This window comes from Siniperca chuatsi, linkage group LG20, assembly GCF_020085105.1.
Source record: "Siniperca chuatsi isolate FFG_IHB_CAS linkage group LG20, ASM2008510v1, whole genome shotgun sequence".
Taxonomy (NCBI): Eukaryota; Metazoa; Chordata; class Actinopteri; order Centrarchiformes; family Sinipercidae; genus Siniperca; species Siniperca chuatsi.
The window spans coordinates 10392765-10409964 of record NC_058061.1 but is presented as its reverse complement, the minus strand read 5'-3'; the positions used below and the strand labels follow the sequence as shown (position 1 = coordinate 10409964).

Here is a 17200-nt window from a genome sequence, read left to right as displayed (position 1 = left end):
TAATGCTATTTTTAGATAGATAGTGAAGCGTCAATGAGGTATAAAGTTGGTTACATTAATGCACTCTCATCATACATCACAAGCTATTACAGTGTTTTAACAACGTCAATATTAGGCTTATTTAAAAGTATGTTGAATAGCTGTGTGCCCTTATGTTCTGGAAAACTAATCTACAATATTCTAAATATGCATCCCATCTGGCTGCATCTTGTTTACAGAACACAGTGGCAGCTTGGGGTTATTAATCATGTTTGTCTTAATTACACCGCATAGCTGCTCCATCCCCAACTCCGCATTTGACCTTTTTTCTGGATCCTTTCAAACCATTAATCATGCAAAGATCAACGCCAGCCAAATAAGAGTAGATTGCATTGCATTGCCTCAGCTCCTCATGGAGGCAAACGGTCTACTTGGAAAGTAACTTATGTATAATTATCTGCAACTATGAACTGTCAGCACAGCTGGTTTTCTTATTCGCCACTTGCATTTAAAAAAGTAAAGTTAAGACAAGTTTCACAGTTGAAACTAAATTGTTGTCTACTGTAGCAAGAAAGTCTTCTAGTTCCATAAGATAAAGAGTTGCCTTCGTATGCCTTGCTTGCTAATGTGTCTTGATTTTTCGTGAATTAACGAGCGTTGACATTTTCAGAGACAAATACTTCTTTCTCCAAGTACTGTTCCTGGTTTCTTGCCATATGGCCTAGAGCAGAGTCACTCCTAATCTTAATCTGACAGGTAAATGAGCGTCTGTGTGTGGTCTATCTGTTGACGAGGGACAGTTTAGTCCTGTGGGCTTCAATGTCCTTGCCAGAAAGGCAATACAAATTACTGAGAAGTCTTAACCCAGGCATCTTTTCAGAGAATTTTTATTTGTCACCACCAGCCTGAAGAATGAGATACTGCCATCATTGAACAAATCACAGAGCAACCACTCAGTATACCGATGAGACATGCATGACGAATAGCAATTAGAAGCTTGTTTTTGTTTCAAGAAATAGATTTTGAATGGAAAAATTACATCTGATGACCTGGAAAGGTGATTTTCTCATTTGTTAAACTCTTTTGTCGATTGTTTTTCAGTGAAAGTCATGTCATTTATCATTCAAGTCAACCAAGCAGTGGCTGTAATTTACATCACACTGTGCAGTGCTGTGATATGGAGAAGAACTCCCTTTTCCACTCCTCCTCACCTTCAGTCAGTTAAACAGATGAACTATTGCAGAACAAAGATTAAACAGTAACTGGGGGTGCCACAGCACTATGTGAATGGGGCCTGACAGACATTTTATCAGTAAACCAATTAACATGATTTATGGTTGGGGGTAACCATGAGACTTGCCCATAAATACAAAGGGCTGGCTGAGCAGCTCCTTCTAAAGCAAGATGTTATCAGACTCCTCTCGATTCCGCTTTGCTGGCATGGAGTCAGCATGCATTTGTAAATGCAGCTACTGTGCATCAAGGACCTCCCCCCTTACTTTGGGTCAGGAGTTCAAAGCCCAGCCTGAAGAGTTGAAGAGTGGGGTGTGAACTCCCGACCCCCTTAATATAACAGGGCGAGCAGTGGAAAACCAGTTCTTATCAGGCTTCTCCCACCCAGGTGCCTACTCTGTCCATCCCATGAGATTTAACTTTGAAGTAAATGGAATTTCTGGTATTGTGTGCAAAATAATTTTAGGATTCCCCACATGGCTAAATCAGAATGTACCGTCTGATATGATTTAAGAGATTAAGATTTCAATAATTCATTAAGTCCACCAAGAAAAACTGAATTAAAACTGACTGAAAGCAGTGGACTTATATCTGTCAAGCGCTAGCTAAAGGCTTGACACGTGGTTTACTGTACGAACTCTCTTATTGTGTGGAATTTTGCCCTTTCCCATGAGTTCAAGCACAGTGTTTGCTTGGGGAAGATTTAGTGTTTGCCAAAATGTTAATTGGGCTCTGTCTTATCTCTAGGTGATGTACTGTTTTAACTCACTCAGTCAGAGGTCGTGAAGTCTTTAACGTGTGCTCGCCTTCAGGTCTGTTACAATAAACAAAACCTGACAGGTGGATTTTGTCACCACATTAAAGTAGCTTCACATTAGATTAGATTTAGAATGTGACAAATACTCATCGCAAGTTGCCAGAGAGCCCAACATCTTCAAATTGTTTGTTTTATCTGACCAACAGTCCAAAACCCAAAGATATTCCATTCGCTGAAGAATGCTGTGGGAAGCTTTGGACAAAGCTAGTAATTTAGCCTAAAAAGTTACGAATATTTAATCACAGATACAGTATGTGTTCCCAAGATCAAGAATGAATCTACATGCTTAAAGATATTCAGTTTGCAGTGATGTAAAACACAGAAAAGCAGCAAATCCTCACAGAAGCTGGAAATAGCTTGTGTTTTGACATTTTTAGCTACGTGGCTCTATGGACGGCAATGTCAGTCCACCACTTTGGTCCTGACTCAAATATCTTAACAGCTATTGGATGGATTATCATGAAAGTCTGAAGAGACATCCAGGTCCACAGAGGATGAATCCTGCTGACTTTGGTGATCTGCTGACTTTTCCTCTTGCGCCACCATGAGTTTGACATTTGAGTGAAATGTCTCTAACTATTGGATGTCATGAAATTTGGTACAAACATTCATGTCCCCCTTAGGATGAACTGTAATAACTTAAACAATCCCTTAACTTTTAATCTGTCGCCATCATCAGATCAAAATTTTAATTTATCCAATACTTTGGTTTATGACGAAATACCTGCAAAACTTATGACATTCCCATTAGCCTCAGCTGTGCTTTGTGTTTAATGCTAACACGCAAAACTAAGATGGTGAACATGGTGAACAGGAAACCTGCTAAACATTAGCATGTTAGCATTGTCATTGTGAGCATGTTAGCATGCTTAGGTTAGCATTTAGCTCAAACCACTTGAAACCTGTGCCAAAATAAAGAGAGCAGCTAGCATGGCTGTAGACTTGTTACTCAATAAATTACATAATTAATTTTCTGTTGATTGACTAATTGATTAATCGGCTAATCATTTAAGCACTAATTAGACAACTATAAAGGAGCTATTGCACATATTGAGTTTGTTTCCTCGGAAAAACATTAAACTGTTACCCCATCTTTCACATGTCCCATAGGCAGCATATTTAGGCTTATAAATGATCTGGTGATAAAGTAACTTTCTTGAAATTAAAATGAGCCTTGTGTGTAAGTAAGCTGCATTTTATGGTGACAGCAATGATGAACTCCTTATTCCCTCTCAGAGATCAGTGTGATCAAGTACCCATGATTAATCATGGCCGAGTGATTCTATGATTAATGTTTATACAATCCCTAAAGGAGTGGCAGGACATACTCTCACATCCTTCAGCATGTTTAAACTTTTACAGTTATTATGAGGGAAGATGGAGAGCTCCATTTACAGTTCACTAACCTTTATGATGGCAGGCTCTCATCTGCATTTTTATTTTCTTTTTAACACTCCAAGTCATCTACAAATGTCAAAATAAAACAGGCCAATGAAGTGTTCAGACTTGGCTTTTGAAAGAACAATGCTCTTTGATTTAGTCGAGGGCGTTCCACTCTCATTCCTGTTTTTACGAGAGCTTTTAATTTTTATTGAAGGAAGGTGCAAAGTAAATGGTTTCTCATCTAAGGAAGATTAAATGGTCTTATACAATTTACAGAAACACGAGGGCATGAGGGACAAAGGCCTGAAATGAGCTTTACACGACATGTCCTCTAAATAGGGAGGTGGAGGCTCAGAGGGAGACGAGCAGTGAGGAGGATGTGCTTCTCTGCAGACACATGTAAATCAATTTGTATTGATCCAAACAATTCAGCCAGCAGCTCTGCGCATTCATTGATTAAACAATTAGATAACTGCTGTATCTATCCAAATAGAAAATTATATTTGATTTAGCTAAAACCCCACTGTCATGTGTTCATATTTTCATGTTCTCTGCCCTTAGACCTGTTAATAAGATATACATATATCAATAATTTATCATTTCTGAAATTCACAGTCGAGGAAAGTAATGTACAAAAAGTACATTTACTAAGATAGGCTTTTGAGGTACTTTGAGTAGTTGCATTTAATCCATCTGTCCCATCATTTATTTATTTTGCTAATACTATGCAGGGTTGTAGGGATTTGCATTTAATGCCACTTTATACTTTTGTTCCACTATATTTCAGAGGGAGATATTGTACTTTTTACTTCATTACATTATCTGACAACTATAATTAGTTACGTCCGATAAAGGGTGGATTACCAACCGGGCAACTATGTCACTTTCAGCAATTTGTCGAGGGGCCCTTCAGATCTGTATGAAGACCTTTGTCATTTTAGTTTATATTGTGCTCAGATGGTACAGATTCCTAAATGAATTTAGCCTTGCATCCAGGTCCATAGCCAGGATTTTAGATGGAGTCATGAGTTCAAGTTCCCCCACAGCAGCCCCATCCCCATAAAAAACTTCTAACACCAAAAAAAGTCTGTAAAACTTTCTGATAATTATCTTTTTAATCCAAAACAGCCTTTAAAAAGTTCTTCCAAGTGTAATTTGTGTGTAATTGTAGAATGTAAACTCTTCCTCAGATTGTTGAAACACAAACTTCCAGTAAAAACATAGAGGACAGGATCTTAGTGTCATCAATGGTAGCTATGCTTACTTTGCAGATTTTGCACCAAAAAAAAAAATCTGATTATCTTATAAAATATAATGCAATAATATAGATTGAACTACTTGGCTGCACCTCAACCAGCTACAAATGCTGCTTACATGTTAATGCATCAGTTACAATAATCATAATAATAATATAATGCTCTGAAAGGTGTCATTCTGCATAATGATTATATTATTTTTTGATTCTAATGTGCATTTTGCTGATAATACTTTTGCTTACTAAACATTTTGAATGCAGTATCTTTACTTGTAATGGAGTATTTGTACATTGTGGTGTTGCTACTTTAACTTAAGTAAAAGATCTAAATAAATGTTCCACCACTGGAAATTCACGATGGAGCCATTACAAATCCATCATTATCCAATACTGAGAATATCATAATGTTTATAACCATGGTGATTGCTGAGCAGGATAACATTTTGTGTTTCTATTGTACACTGCTGCACCCTCTCATATTTTTCAGATCTTTGGCTGCTGTGTGCCTTTCCCACTGTCTCTCAGAGTCTTAGAGGGCCTGTAAACCATGGCTTTCAATTCCCCTGCTCAGGTGTTTTCACTCAGGAATAGGAGTGATGAGCAAACGCTTTCAGACTCAATCCTTGAGCAAAGGGCTATGCTGACAGGGATTATTATTTTTTTGTCATGGTGGATGTAATAAGCTGTAGATACAGGATGGAGGGCCTGTGATTTATTGCTCTGTCGACCGCCACTAGCAGGACGTGTGCTCTAGCGTACAGGATGAATACCGCACTGTCAGTTCTGTCCATCCGTCACCATCACCTCTCCCCGCCGCTGCCTCTCTCACACATCCTCCCATTTCATGCCACAATACATAAACAATCTTTCATTACTTTGATACCTTCTTCTCCATATTTGTTTTCTGCACGTAACGTGGGGGCCTCAGTTTTATGTGTCCCATTATTTTGATGCACTAGCTTGAGTTGTACACCTTGGAGTTATTGTAAATCGGTTGCCGTTTTCCATCGACTTCAACATAAAGAGAATTAGATCTGTTTCTATTCACGTTTTGGTGTTTTCCAGACTCTTATTTTCACATTTTGAGCAATTGAATTAATGTTTGTGTGTCAAAAATCCTCTACACTCAAAAATTAGCTTCTTTTCCTTCAAAGATGGGCTTTGTAATATCATACTTCATACTTACAGACATGCAGTGTGCCTCGCTATTGTCCACTGGCACCAGCCACTGGGAAGGTTGTACTCCAAGTAATTCTGGCCGTATTTTGCTACTGCTTTTAATGTTATTGAGCAGCATCTCACAGAGTGGGTGACTCTCTTGCCCCTCTGTAGGTCATGTAATCTTATTAAAAGCCTTCATGGTGTTAGGATTATGTTATTGAAATGTCACTTAATTGGATAAACATTTTTCATGCCGTAAACACACAGCGCCGGGTTCTGTTTAGTCGCCGTGGATATTGTTTACACGGCAGGGGGATTTGCGTAAGTGGAACTGACTCTGTAAACAGCGGCTCCCACTAGAGGCTTTATGTGAAAAGCAGGCTGAGAGTGAGGCATCAGGGAAAACACTTAGCCCACATATCAGAGCTGCGGACATGTGCTTGGCGAGAGGGAGCGAGCATGTCGGTGACAGCGCTTAATTAATATGAGGAATTGCCTTTGTGTCCGGGTAAACGACTTGAGCAGGAGCCGCTTTGTTGTTTAAGCCCACTCAGCTGAGTGTTTGGTGGGGGATTTTTTTGTGTGGAGAAAGCTATAATCTGGGAATAACATTACACCCCTGCATGGGAAGCACCAGGCAGCCAAATTTTCATTCCCTAGATCAGACTTTGTATCAATCATTCCTCTTTTTCTCTCTTCTACCCAAACAGCAGCCACTTCCCTTTCTCTCCAGGCCCTCAGATGTCATTTACCACAACTCAGCTTGGTATCTGTCTTGTTTAAAGGCTCATTTTTCCTCAGCAAATTGTTATTTATGGACTTTTGTTTGTTCTCGGGCATCATTACTAACAATACAGTTAATAGCAATCATTTGTTATTCAGCACTGGTGCTGATTCTTAGGATGGGGGCAGTGAAGTGAGAATACTCATTTGGAGGTTGAGGAAAGTCTTGACAGGGCCCATTTATAACAAGATCATTCTGGAAAGTCCAGCCTATTAATAACCCTCCATCGCAGTCTAATTAGTGCTCCCTAATGTAAACGAGTCTGAATCATGGAGCTGTGTAAATTTCTCGTCTAAAGATCATTGTTGGTGTCATCCATGTTTTTTTTAAATAGCTGAACTGTAGAAACCCAGATTATAGATTAGATCAACCGTATTCTGGTGTAGTGAATTTGTCTTTGTCCATCTAGCTAATTATGTCATAATATATGTTTCCACTATTCTTCATATGTTCTCCTAAATCTCATTTAGACATCATTTAGCTAATTGGTTGCATTTTGGATCCAGTTCCAAGTTGAAGCAATGAGCTCTGAGTCTTACAAATCAAATATTTTATATATATATATATATTAGCTCAATGATGAATAAGATCAAAGAACAAATCATTGAGGTAGTTATTTAACAAATATGTAATCTGTCTGGCAAGATTTTAATGTTTTGACTTTTAGTTCTTGAATATTAGGTTATGTCTAACTTTTGCTGCTTTAAATGAGTGCAAATGATTAGCTGATTCATTAATTAGTCGATAGAGAATTGTCAAAAATTTTGATTATAGATTAATCATTTAAGTCATTTATTGAGCAAAAGCACAAATATTTCACTGATTCCGGCTTGTCAAATTTGACTATTTGCTGCTTTTTTCTGTTTTATATCACTATTAACTAAATATTTTTGGTTTTTGAAGTCTTGGTCAAACAAAACAAGTATTTACAATATGTGACATTGTGTTCTGAAAACTTGTGGTGTCCATTTTTAGTATTATCTGACATTTTATAGACCAACCGGTTAATAGATTAATAAAAACAATAATAGACATGGGTATCCTGGTAGCCTAATGCCAGGTTTTGACCGACTTAAGTGCTGCGTGTTCGTATGCAGCTCCCTTATTTATTTGAATGAGGCTAGTCTGTCACTGCAGAGGGCTCCTGCCAAAAAATGCAGGGTTGTCAGGCAAAAGAGTTGAACCAAGCTCAACTTGCTAGACCATAACGGGACATAATTCAGCAAGGGGCCACAGTAGCCAATCAAATACATGTATGCACACATCCGTGGTGGATTACTTTGTAAAGTGAACGCTTTATTTCTACTGTTTACCTGGCGATCATCGCAATGAAAGATGAAATAATATCAACCAATAACTGTCCAGAGTTGTAAAATACTGTGTCAGCGTACCTGAAACAACAGCCCCCACCAACACAGCCCCCTGCATTGTGAAGGGCCACTAATAGTTGAGACAGGCACTTTATAACTACAATGTCCCTGGTTTGATTCTAGCAGGGGACCTTTTTTCATGTCATTCCTCTATTTCTGCTCATGTGTCCTGTCTATCTCAATGTTATCAGCTATCAAATAAGGCAAAAACGGCAATCAATAACTCATCTGAAGTAATCATCAGACTAATTGATAATGAAAATAATTGTTAGTTACAGCCCTACTTAAAATTATTAACATAATTAAAAATATAAAGATTCATACTGCAAATGTTCATAAAGGATTTAGATATGCTAAGTGAAGTCAGTACTTTATTTAGATTTAATAAAATGCTATTGAATGCAAACCCTATGTTCCATATAGCTTTAGTCCACTGAAACCTCTGTGTGGAATAGCTGACTCCCTCCCTCTCCTCCTCTTCCTCTCTCCCTCTTCAAAGTGCAGTTGACTTGCTGCTTATCAAGCCTTAATTAGTGATACATTTTCTACCCTTGATGTCTACTGATGTATTTGAGGAGAAAAGGAAAATTGAGTTGTAGCCTGACCCAAGAGCCAATCCTTCTTGAAAATGTTCACCCTCTTTACCTCCCTGCCTCTCTCAATCTCCCCTCATTCCCTCTCTCTCCCTCTTTTTGCCATGCGAGGCCAGGAGTGGTCTGCAGAAATGAGGTGCAGCATTAGTGTTTTTTTGCTTGCCTGTGCAATAGAAAACACTGCACATCAGGGGCCCCGTCAGCAGATCGGGGAGATGCAGATGGGAGGTGAAAAAGCTCCCCGGTGGCAGTCGGTCCCTGCTCGGATGTGATTGCAGCCGCCAGGATGAAGTCAGCACTGACAAAGTGCGCCCATTGATGGATGGACAAAGCCGGGAACTGGATGTGAGAATGGATGGGGCCAGAGTGGGAACTTAACACAGACAAACAAAATGAAAGACAGAGAGGAATTACCTGCTAAAGCATTCTGGCAATACAAATCCCAGAGCAATTTACTTACTGCTAACTGAGCACAGGAGGACTGTTTGCATCGGTACAAGTGCGCCCGACAGCGGGAATGGCTTTCATTCAGTTGATAGAGGTTGCCTGATTTTACACAACTGTTTCATGATTGCCTGTTTTTCAATATAGTCAAATTCATACATATTAAGTGCAAGCACAAACTCTCATGTTAACCTGCTTGTACACACACACACACACACACACACACACACACACACACACACACACACACACACACACACACACACACACACACACACACACACACACACTCAGTTTTGGGTGTTTTTTATTTGTTTCTCTTTTAGATTAGGACTGCAAATGATAATTTTATTCTAAAAAAAAAACAAAGTCAGAAAATAGTGAAAAATGGCCATTGCAAGTTTCAGGTTTTTTGTTTTATATTAAATTTACAATTACATAAAACTGAAGAAAAAAACACCTCACATTTGAGAACCAGCAAATGTTTGGTATTTAAATTACCTAAAGAATTTATAGATTATCACAATTGTTCTCGATTTATTTTCTGTGAATCTACTACTTGTTTCAGCGCTATTCCAGACTGCATCTAGGCTGTGTAAAGGAGCTTTAAATCGTCTGTGTGCTCGAGCACAGTTTAATTTGTCCTGCCTTAAAGTGGACTGTAAAACACAAGATATTTTAGGTACCTCATGGCCTGAAGAGAACTAATAACCCCTGAAACTCAGGGCCAATAACCTTCCCAAGTCCAGGACCTGTGTGGGGGGTAGAAGAGTTTGCTCCCTTGTTGGGGCATGAATTCTCATTACCATTGCACTAGCACTACATTAAATGTCAGTGTTGCTGCTGGATGGGGCCTGGAAGATTAAGACTAATGCTGTTGGCCTCAGGAACTCTGATTAGAACTATTCTCATTAATCAGAGTCTCAGAGATGGAAGCAATTTAAAGCCCCGGTCCTCTCTGAGCAAGGGACAGGGCAGCACCCTGTCTCCGACGAGGGGCGACGAACTCGCACCCATTCGCTATCCCTTCATTACGCCCGCCAAGGACATGTGAAGGCCAGTCACCCCTTGACCCTCACTTCCAATTAATCTGACCACTGAGGATCTCCTTTCACTCACAGACAGATTGTCAGATTGGGATGAATAAAACTTTTTTAATTGTTCTCTTTGCACCTGCATGATAAGTACTCATGGTGTGGTTCAATAGATAATACAAGGCTTACGCTACAATACACTATTTTCAACAAAGTTGACTGTTACTCTACAAAAATTCATTTAATACAATTTATTCCTCCTTAGGTGTAAAACATGCAAAAACAACCCTCACCTATGGTCCACCCACACAGGTGTTTTCACTTGTTTTGCCTAATTAGACCTCTTCTTTGGACTGTGTGGGTGTGTACAGATTGTGTTTGATTGACATCTCCCCGACCACCCTTGTTAGTTTTGTTGCATGTGTTTGGGTGGGAGAAATTACACCTTCAACATCCTTATTGGTTCATGAAGTTTGGTGACCTTTAATTCTCAATGTAATTCTCAGCATAGCTCTGGCCATGTTTAACTTTAGCAGCAGCCCAATTAGCCAGAATAAGTGAAAACACTGGTGTGGGTGTGCTGAGCCTTTGAATCTTCTTTTTGAATCTTAGATAGACGCAAATGTCCAGTATCCTGAATTACATTCATATTTGGTGATTCTGCAGCACAAAATTTATGTCCTATGCCTATGCCATTCATTGCCAATGCAGGATGGAGTGTGCCCTTTACAATATGTAATTAGGCTACAGCGGGTGTGGAAGCCGGAGATTGCATCCTGTCACAGTTTAAAAATTAAAGGTGCTCCATGGAATTTTTTTTTTGACAACAAACAAAAGTTCTGTTTACATTCAGCGTTTCTCATCAAAACTCAGTGTGTATCCTTGACACAATGCATTTGCAAAGCCGATTTTTTTAAATATTATAAATCCTACATTGTTTACATTGATGTTTACAAGCTTGTAGTTTACTTCTTCCTTACCTTTGTAGGTGCATTGGTGAATAGTGTGCAACTGACAGCAGGATGCGCATGCATGTGTGTACAAAAAACGGGGACTGCCTTGTAACAATAGGCTACATAGCACTACTATTGGTCAAAAACTCCAGAGTACCTTTAATGTTACTTTTTATTTTAAGTTTTGTTGTTGCTTAACATTACCATATTGTAACTCTACTGTAGTTGCCGTGCTTGAATATTGTAGAAGTTGATAATTTAAGAAAATATTGGTACTGAAAGTTCAAAATGTCACTGAACATAATCTAGGGATTTCCAGAATCTTCCAATTTCAATGGTCTGTCTGGCGGTAGGGTTGCAGGAACAAACATCATGTACATTCAACATCTTCACACAGATTGATTTTAGATTTTTGTAGTAGGACAAAGATATTTTTTAACAGTCTAAGCTTATCAACATTTTCAGTCAGCAGTTAAGGCCTCTGGCAGTTAAAAATTAACACACTTTCAGAGTCATACCTGGTCAGATTTAGTTCCACAATGCATATTGTCACATGTTTGTATTGTGACATGTCATCTTACGATTTGTGTCTTTGTGTCAGTGTCCAAGGTTATCTGTGCCAGTGTTGTAACAGAAGGCCAAAGAGAAGCTTTGAGGTTTAAACTGGATGCAACCTGGCTTTGGTTCTCAATTAGCACCTGTCACAGGAGACAAGCTGCCGGGCTCATGCTCTCTGTGACACCCAATAGATGGGCTCCTGCATTGTAAACCACCGGGGACGGAAGCAGCTTCTTGGTGGGAGTCAATGTATTCTGTAAACAGGGAGGCAAACCGGAGTGAATCTGTCATAAATCTTGTGGTGTAGTGGTATCATTTCCTTCAGCTGACCTTGGCGAGGTAGCAGGATGGGAAGCCTGGGTGGCGAGAGGAAAAAAAAGCATCCTGTGATATACGGGCAAGTGGGGTGAGGTGTGCCATGAATCAAAGCAGCCTGTGATTAGCTGTGAAATCTTACACATGTGAACTCTCTCTTTGCTGTTACTCATCACCCAGACTATTTACCTCTCATTTCTTTTGCTCTGGTAACTTTGGCATCACAGAATATGAAAAGCTGAAAATAACCTCGGACATGATTCCAGTTTGTGGTAAGAGAAGGTCAGAGATGGTTAGAAATATTTCTGGTAGATTGCTTCCTCTGTGCAGGCTGCAGAGCAGGACCATCAAGCACATTCCCTCCCCGCATTTGTGTTTCAAACAAATACTTATCAACAGGCCATGAAGTAATCAATGAGGATAATCCATCTGGGAGCCTGTCGATATGGTAATGACTCTGTCTCATCGTTATTGCTACACAGCCATAAATCATTCGCTTTACCAGAATGCTTAGCAGCTGTTGCAACAATCCCGTGGTTGTGTGGAATAAAGTTCTGCCTTTTGTGATCAATGCCTCAGCATTGTGCTGCTCTGCACGCTGATTGTTTTCAGATTTTCTGAAAAAGCTGGATGAATTGTATATCAATAAGTCAAGGGGCTCTAACAAAAAGGTAAGCTGCAGGTATATCACTCTCACTTAATCAATGCTCCTATTATGCTTTGTTAATGGTGCATTCATATATGCATTTGTGCCAGATATGCATTAGAGGAACAATCTGTAATCAGAGTATAAACAAAAGGGTCACAACATTATTTGCTCTCACTCTCAAATTGACTGAAAGTTATTTTAATACAGAGAATAGCAGCATTAAAGTTATTGTTTTCTTCTGCTGATAGTTTTTTTTACAACAGTAATTTTTTACACAGCAGGAAAAAATGACAATTTTCAAATTATGATCACCTGACAAACACACAAAATGAAAATCACTAAAATAAACAATTCTTTCATCAGTAAGTTTAATTTATATGATTAAAATAATAAAGACGGATTCAAAGATGTTTGTTTGTGTGTGTTTGTTCATAGCCTGCTGTTACGGTAAATATTGTAGTTTAATTCTGTGCCTCTGTTATCATGTGAACCTAAGCCTAACATCAGCCCTGTCCCCTAAAAACTGCATTCATACACAGCTAATTTGTATATTAGCAAATAATGTTTTGTAGTTAAAATAATATCAATGTAATGGGGAATGTTTCTATTGAACATATCTGCAAAGTTTTACATTTTGGGAAATATACTTCCTCACTTTCTTTCTTGACAAGAGTTAGATGAGAAGTGTGTGATAAATATGAGGCTTAGCTCATCATAAAGACTGGAATGCTATCCTGGCTCTGTCCAACAGTAAAAAAAAAATGAAAAAAATCAGCAGCACCTCTAAAGCTCACTTATTAACACGTTTTATCTTGTTTGTTTAATCCGTACAAAAACTAAGTGTAAAAATGACACATTGCAGGTTTTACAGGGGGTTATGTGTTGGACTATGTCTTGGCCAGCAAACGTAATCCACGCAGCAAATATGTTTCCTTCAAAAACATATTTAGCAAAGCAAATCAGGACTATATAAAGATATTTTGTAGGAGATTGGGTTGGCTGAATAGTGTGTGTATGTGTGTAAAATGCAGGTGCAGTAATAAAAACGATATTTATTAAAGATGCTAGTTATGTGCAATCATTAATAATACTTGGTCAGAGAAATTAAGTAATTGCTGATTTAAAGTCTGCAGACCCCATGACCTCCCAGCAGATGTGAAATATTTCTAAAACATTAGAGTGAACTTAATTTATTTTGGCCTTGTGTTCCAGAGAGGCAGGAAGGAGTTGCAGACACAAGCTGAGTGAAGGCAGAAAGACAATTAAAACTGATAGCACTCGTCCACATGAGTGTCAACAGCAGCCAGGATGGAAGCAATTTATTCAGCCAATCACCCAAGTACATGAAGTGCACCGGTGTTCTTCTGCGGCTGCAGTGGGATGCTGGAAAATGTGATAGTTGTTTCCTCCCTATGAATCACTAGAGGCAGGATGCTCGCTGGACACAAAGTGGATTGTTCAGTGTCCTGATAACAATTTAAATCCTGTTATGGATAATGTCGGGTAATGCCGTCTTGAAAATTGAACATGACACTCAAGCGATTTATTATCTTTGTGTTCTTAACCTTGGATATCGGATTGTTTGTCCAACCATATCCTTTTTGATCTTCTGGAAGGAGCACTCTTGATACAGGCATGCATTTTTCATTGCATGCAGATTGTAGTGGTGAACAAACAGATAAAACCAAGTGCGAAAGATGGAGAGGAGATGATGTATGCGTCTACAAGCACAAAAAGGATGATGAGGGTTACGCCAAATGGTCCCAAAACACTTTCTGATGTCACACAAAACAGGAGATATGCTGTATATCTGTGGTGAAATACCACTGCATTATGCTGTGAATGCTGTTTAATGTTGGAACAGTTAAATCTTTCATGATACAATTTATCACATCGTAATTTTAGCCACAGGACAGTTTCAGAGTCAGTTTGCAGATGTGAAGCAGTCGTGGGGGTAAGAAAACAGCTGCTATGATATAAATCACTCAAACAGCTTTTTCCAAAGCTTTCTTGAATGAACAAAGCCTGTAATCATTTTCAGCGTGTTATGTCGTTAAACTCATGCCATTCGTATGAGTTAGTGAATAACCTATAGTTCCCTATGACCCAGAGGCATGTGCTCAGGCCTTTCATACTGTAGCCTCTTTCTGTCCAGCTGCTTTTTCAGACCCAGCTGGTAATGCCAAAAAACTCCACAACAAGTAGGCCTCCCTTCAGCCCCTCCTCGTTGTTGTCAAGAGTTTCCTCCCCCTCTGGTCTTGAGCTGACACCAGGGCCGGCCTTTGGTCTGATTTAAGACCCTGGCCTACTGATGACCCTGTTTGCTGCTCTCTCCCTCCCCCTGCTCTATCTCCGGCTCTAGTTTAGCTTGACTTAGGGAAATGCTTGCTCATTCTCTCCACCGCTCATTAATCCAGTGAACAATGAAAGGAGCTGCGCACAAACACTGTTGTGCGTAAAGCTTTAATGTGGAGCTTTTACTTCTCTGTCCTTTGTTTTACGAGGCCAGGGCTTTTGTCATAAACAGATTTTGAAATATATTTCGTGTCTAATGAAGCTATACTGTGAGGGAAAAGATTATTGCTTCCACTCTTTCAGAGTTTGGTTAGCACATCATCTGTTTTCCTGTCACAGGCTGGGAATCATAGCGATCCTGACTTTCCTGCTCTTGACTTTTTGGCATCAGAGTGCATGTTTGATGATTCATGCGCTCCAAATGAACGTCATTACTTTAAGATGAACGACCAGCCCTTGACCTTGACACTCTGACTCTTGTACTAGCTTTTGTACAGAGATGTGTAGCCTCTAAATACATAAATATATTATTTATGTGTGCTTAAGTTACTGCTATTGTTGTCTCAGCACATACAAAGGCCAGAGCTGTGGCCTTGGGCCAGGTGACAGCACACTTTGTCATGGTTTTTCATTCTCATGCATAATTAAAAAACTTAAATTACTTGCCATGTACAAAATTATAATGCTGCAGGAAACAGACTACATGAAAATGTATTTTCTTTTTCATGAGACTGACAGGAAATCAATTAATCCTGATGTATTATTTTATGCTGGACAGGCAGTAGGCTCCAGGAGAGAGAGGATAGAGATTGGCTACAGCTGTTCTCATTGGTGCAGCCATATATTATAGCTGGCGTGTGTGACAGCTTCTGAGGAAAATGGCTGAAGGGTATCAGGCAGGTGACTCGACTGTAAAAAGAAAAACACTGTGGGATACAAACTGTTTTCAGAGACTGATATAAGATTTGTGGTGTTGAAGAGGCACTTTACTGCTGCCCTACATGTACTGTAGGTTTGCCCATATTTTTTCCAACAATGGCTTTCTGTCACTATTTATGATGACCCTTTCTGTAGCTCATGTCATTTTGTGTGTGTGTGCCAGGAATTGTTGTCATATAGCTTCTTGTGCTTAGACCTTATTTCAAACTTCTTTTTCACGAGTTTACAGCAAAGTGTTGTTTATGTCTCCATTTTTTAAGTTTTATGAGCTTCTTATACTTGTCAGTATGATTTTAGTCAAATTTAACATGGGATTAAAACATTTTTTAAACTTTTGCCTTCTTTAAGTCAGTATATTGTAGAATGTCAAATGATCTTCATTAACTCAATGTAAATAGATACACTTGACAGGTTAATCTCAAATTAATTTGATTTAGCATTTCAGAATCTGAGTGTTGTGACTTGAGTGTGATTAGGTGTGAATTTATGTCCTGTTGACATTTATTATCAATATTCAATGTACTGCAGAATACTGTTCTTCTTGTTCTCTAAAGCCATTAAATTATGTTTAATTAATTAAATCAATTATGCATTGTCTCTGGGTCCAGAAATCTGGCTAGGTTTGAAAAACGTAACGTGATGAATACTTATGTGTCTATCCATAAATGTATTTCATGATAAAAATCTTTGATAAAAAATAAAAACTATGCTAACCATGATGACGATTAGCATCCATTTCAACCACTACACTCATATCCATCTGCTGCTAACAATACATCAAAAGCAACCCTGTTTCTTAGAAATTACATTTATGCAGAATGTATTGCCAACCAGATTACTGCTAAATGTTCACTGACAATGTATTTTATTTGTTTTCAGAGTCAGAATCAGAAATACTTTATTGATCCCTGTGGGGAAACTCTTTTGTTACAGCTGCTTGTCAGTGCACACAGGAATAGAAGTTCTAAGCAAATCAAAATATAGTACACAAAATATAATTCCCTGCAATATCTGCTTTTGCAATGCAATATCTACTTTTTAAAACGTTTTTCTGCAGAACAAAAATGTATCAATTCCTTCACTGGCAGTCGGCATAATCAAGGAAGCAATTACGTCGCCCATTCAACATAACTCGCAAAACAAACAAGTAGTTTATGAATGTCATTTCTTGGAGACAGGGTTTGTCAAAAGCTGAAATGAATTCGGCTGTACGTGGAGAAATTACCCGGAAAATGAGAGGATAGATTAGCATATTTAAATATGAAGAAACAATTGTTGGCTGAAGTTATCTATATCTATTATTAGTATCTCAAGTTCTGTTAACTTGCCGAGTCTTAGAGTACATTAGAACAACTAATGAAGAGTTGTTTTTAAGTGTATATGTAAACAAAAATCAAAAGTTAGTAAAGCCAAGGGAAGCATACAGATGTTGCTGGTG

At 38.7% G+C, this 17200-nt stretch overlaps 1 long non-coding RNA gene across 3 annotated transcripts in view; it reads left to right on the top strand.

Annotated features, from left to right (window-relative positions):
- The window catches only part of LOC122867465, a 103336-nt gene that overhangs the window by 66639 nt on the left and 19497 nt on the right, over positions 1-17200 (top strand). The window contains exon 5 of one of the 3 annotated variants that reach the window (XR_006375921.1): positions 13741-16587. The exons of the other annotated variants lie outside the window; for them this stretch is intronic. This is a non-coding gene — a long non-coding RNA (uncharacterized LOC122867465). Of the gene's footprint in view, positions 1-13740; positions 16588-17200 lie in introns of those variants that run through there. 3 annotated transcript variants of the gene reach the window in all.